Here is a 4836-nt window from a genome sequence, read left to right on the forward strand (position 1 = left end):
TCAGTACAGTGATAAGATTGAAGCAAGACTGCAATAGGTTTTAAGAACTGGGAAGAGGTGCTGGGAAAACTGGTCAACCACTTGTAAAAGAATGAAACTAGAACACTTTCTAACACCATACACAAAAATAAACTCAAAATGGATTAAAGATCTAAATGTAAGACCAGAAACTATAAAACTCCTAGAGGAGAACATAGGCAAAACACTCTCCGACATAAATCACAGCAAGATCCTCTATGACCCACCTCCCAGAATATTGGAAATAAAAGCAAAACTAAACAAATGGGACCTAATGAAACTTAAAAGCTTTTGCACTACAAAGGAAACTATAAGTAAGGTGAAAAGACAGCCCTCAGATTGGGAGAAAATAATAGCAAATGAAGCAACAGACAAAGGATTAATCTCAAAAATATACAAGCAACTCCTGAAGCTCAATTCCAGAAAAATAAATGACCCAATCAAAAAATGGGCCAAAGAACTAAACAGACATTTCTCCAAAGAAGACATACAGATGGCTAACAAACACATGAAAAGATGCTCAACATCACTCATTATCAGAGAAATGCAAATCAAAACCACAATGAGGTACCATTAAATGCCAGTCAGGATGGCTGCTATCCAAAAGTCTACAAGCAATAAATGCTGGAGAGGGTGTGGAGAAAAGGGAACCCTCTTACACTGTTGGTGGGAATGCAAACTAGTGCAGCCGCTATGGAGAACAGTGTGGAGATTCTTAAAAAACTGGAAATAGAACTGCCATACGATCCAGCAATCCCACTGCTTGGCATACACACTGAGGAAACCAGAATTGAAAGAGACACATGCACCCCAATGTTCATCGACAGCACTGTTTATAATAGCCAGGACATGGAAGCAACCGAGATGCCCATCAGCAGATGAATGGATAAGGAAGCTGTGGTACATATACACCATGGAATATTACTCAGCCGTTAAAAAGAATTCATTTGAACCAGTCCTAATGAGATGGATGAAACTGGAGCCCCTTATACAGAGTGAAGTAAGCCAGAAAGATAAAGAACATTACAGCATACTAACACATATATATGGAATTTAGAAAGATGGTAATGATAACCCTATATGCAAAACAGAAAAAGAGACACAGAATACAGAACAGACTTTTGAACTTGTGGGAGAATGTGAGGGTGGGATATTTCAAAAGAACAGCATGTATACTATCTATGGTGAAACAGATCACCAGCCCAGGTGGGATGCATGAGACAAGTGCTCGGGCCTGGTGCACTGGGAAGACCCAGAGGAATCGGGTGGAGAGGGAGGTGGGAGGGGGGATCGGGATGGGGAATACGTGTAAATCTATGGCTGATTCATATCAATGTATGACAAAACCCACCGAAATGTTGTGAAGTAATTAGCCTCCAACTAATAAAAAATTTAAAAAAAAAAATTACATTCTTTCAAGGGTTACATTATATTAATGAGAAACTGTCTTTTTATTTCCATAAAATCTCCTGTCCCTCTCTATTACGGAAGACTATAATAGCATGCTTTGACATCAGATGTCAGGTTGTGTAACAAAACACAACCTGTGGGTTTATGTGACCTCCTGGCCTGTGGTAAGATACTGTATTTCTCAGGGTTCTCCTGAGTGACCACTAGGGTGCAGCTGATTGTTGACCACTGTGTCCATTAGAGGCACTACCCCCTGTTCAGTTGAATTCCCTGTATCATTTATTCTCTGTCTTCTTTTTCTTCTTTTCCACATCCTTGGATTCCACCAACTAGATCCTATAAAACAATATATACTCTTGGAAAACATCTGTGTGTAAGTGAATCCGAGCATTTCAAACCAGTGTTTTCCAGGGTCACCTGTATATATATATTAGAGGAGATTTACTGTGGAATAGGCTTGCCCAGAGGCTAAGAAGTCTCAGTCTTCTGTCTATAAACTAGCGAGCCAGCAAAGACAGAGGTTTATCTCAGACTGAGGATTAAGGCTGTGGACCAGGTAAACTGATGATGTTACTCTAAGTCTGGGGCCAATGACCTGAGAACTAGGGGAACTGCAGGGAGATCAAACCAGTCAATCCTAAAGGGAATCAGTCATGAATATTCATAGGAAAGGCTGATGCTGAAGCTGAAGCTCCAATACTTTGGCCACTTGATACGAAGAATTGACTCCTTGGAAAAGACCCTAATGTTGGGAAAGATTGAAGGCAGGAGAAGGAGATGACAGAGGATGAGATGGTTGGATGGCATCACTGACTCAATGGACACGAGTTTGAGCAAGCCCAGGGAGTTGGTGATGGACAGGGAGGCCTGGCATGCTGCAGTCTGTGGGGTCGCAAAGAGTGGTACATAACTGAGCAACTGAACTGAACTGAGTGGCGGTATGGTGACCTCCTCCAAAAGGGCTTATGCCAAGACTGTTTAATTCAGTGCCCATAACCCCTTGGCAGCCACTGTCAACCCACGCCTCCACTGGAGACTGCTGGACACTCACAAGCAGGTCTGGGTCAGGCTCTTATAGAGTCACTGCTCCTTTCTCCTGGGTCTGGGTGGGCACAAGGTTTTGTTTGTGCCCTCCAGGCTGTAGATTATCTGTTCGGTGGCTCTTTGGTGGGGCTCATATGCCCTGTCTCCCAGGTCTGCTGCAGACAGAGTCCCTGTCCCCATGACAGGTCTCTGCTGACCTGCGCTACTGCAGGAGGCACTCAGACAGGGATCCCTGGGTCCTGGTGAACACAAGGTTTTGTTTGAGCCTTTCTGGTCTCTCTGGTAGATATGGGGTTTGATTCTAAGTATGGTTTCACCCCTCTGGGCTTAAGTCAGGACTTCTCTGAAAAAGTTGGCTCCAAATCACAATAAGGAGTAAGAGTGGGGGGCTTCCCTGGTGGCTCCATGGTAAGAATCCACCTGTCAAAGCAGAGACCCGGGTTCAATCTCTGATCTGGGAAGTTCAAACATGCCCCAGAGTGACTAAGCCTGAACTTGTGCTCAAGAGTCTGGAGGCCTCAACTGTTTAAGTCTGTGCAAACATTATTGTGGTTTTGAGCCATGACTTTTAGATCATTATGTACTGTGCCATGCTTAGTTGCTCAGTGGTATCTGACTCTTAGCAACCCCAAGGACTGTAGTTTCCAGGCGCCTCTGTACATGTGGATTCTCCAGGCAAGAACACTGGAGTGGGTTGCCATTTCCTTCTCCAGGGGATCTTCCCAAACCAGGGATCACACCCAGGTCTCTCACTTTGTAGGTGGATTCTTTTACTTCTGAGCCACCGGATCATTATATATAGGCTCAAACACATCTTTATTAATCAAGATAGGAACCATTACAATCAACACATTTTTGCCAATGAGTAATAAATTTGTTTATTCTTGTAGTGTAAAAAAATCCATGCTTCAGAATTCAATGAACTCTCAGAAAGCATTTTCTGCCTCCTGCTGGTTGTGGAAACATTTTCCCTGAAAAATATTGTCAAGATGTTTGAAGAAGTGGTATTTGGTTGGTGAGAGGTCAGGTAAATATGGTGGATAAGGCAAAATTTTGTAGTCCAATACATTCAATTCTTGAAGCGTTGGTTGGTTGTGTGATCTGCAATCAAATGTCATTGTGGAGAAGAATTAGACCCATTCTGTTGATGAATGCCAGCTGCAGTCATTGCAGTTTTCAATTCATTTCACTGATTTATTGAGCATACCTCTTAGATGTAATGGTTTTCGCAGGATTCAGAAAGCTGTAGTGGACCAGACGGGAAGCAGACCACCAAACAGTGATCATGACCTTTTTGGGTGCAAGTTTGCCTTTCAGGAGTGCTTTGCAGCTTCTTCTTGGTCTGACCACTGACCTGGTCATTGTTGGCCATTGTATAAAATCTACTTTTCATCACAGGTCACAATCTGATTGAGAAATAGTTCATTGTTGTGGCACAGAATAGGAGAAGAAGACACTTCCAAAAGACAATTTTTAAATTTTCTGTCAGTTCATGAGGCACCCACTTATGGAGCTTATTCACCTTCCCAATTTGCTTTAGATATCCAATGGCAATAGAATGGGGGGCATTGAGTTCTTTGGCAACTTTTCCTTTAATTGAACTGAACTGAACTGAAGCCCAGAGGACCAAACCCATCCCCGTTGCATTTGCCTTCCTCCCTTTAATAGACTCATGATCTGCTCTATTTCTGATGTACAATCTAAGTAACAGTTTTATACAGATAGTTTATGTTGTTTCCTTTGGGAATGACACCATGGTGTTTTTGCAACTGCTTTAATTGTGGGACATTTTGATTACACTGATCTGTCAAAAGATTCCAAAACAATGGTGCTTTCGAATTTTGTTTAAATTTTCCAAGCTCAGGAAACATTAACGTTTTCCCTGTCTCACACACATGATTATAACTGACCCTACTGTGTGTGGAGGGAGTGTGTGTGCCATGTTTAGTCATGTCCGACTCTTTGTGACCTCATGGAGAGTAGCCCTCCAGGCTCCATTGTCCTTGGGACTTCCCAGGCAAGAATACTGGAGTGGGTTCTCAGTTTCTTCTCTAGGAGATCTTCCCAACCCAGGAATGGAACCTGGGTGTCTGGGATCTCCTGCTTGGCAAATTCTTTACCACTGCCCCACCCGGGAAGCCTCCATAAAGACCCTATTATTTAAACCCAATCAATGTTCCCAGAATGAATCAATGATTGAGTCTTTGACATCCCTCCCCCCATGTATCCCTTCTGCATGAATATCTGATTCAGTTGATTCATCTGATTATAGGCAAAGATCCAATCAAGATTTACCTGATGGACATTCAGAAGTCTAACCAGGTATCTCTTTCTGATTGGATGGTAGTAGTTGAATAGGGGAAG

This window comes from Cervus canadensis, chromosome 13, assembly GCF_019320065.1.
Source record: "Cervus canadensis isolate Bull #8, Minnesota chromosome 13, ASM1932006v1, whole genome shotgun sequence".
NCBI classification, from domain to species: Eukaryota; Metazoa; Chordata; class Mammalia; order Artiodactyla; family Cervidae; genus Cervus; species Cervus canadensis.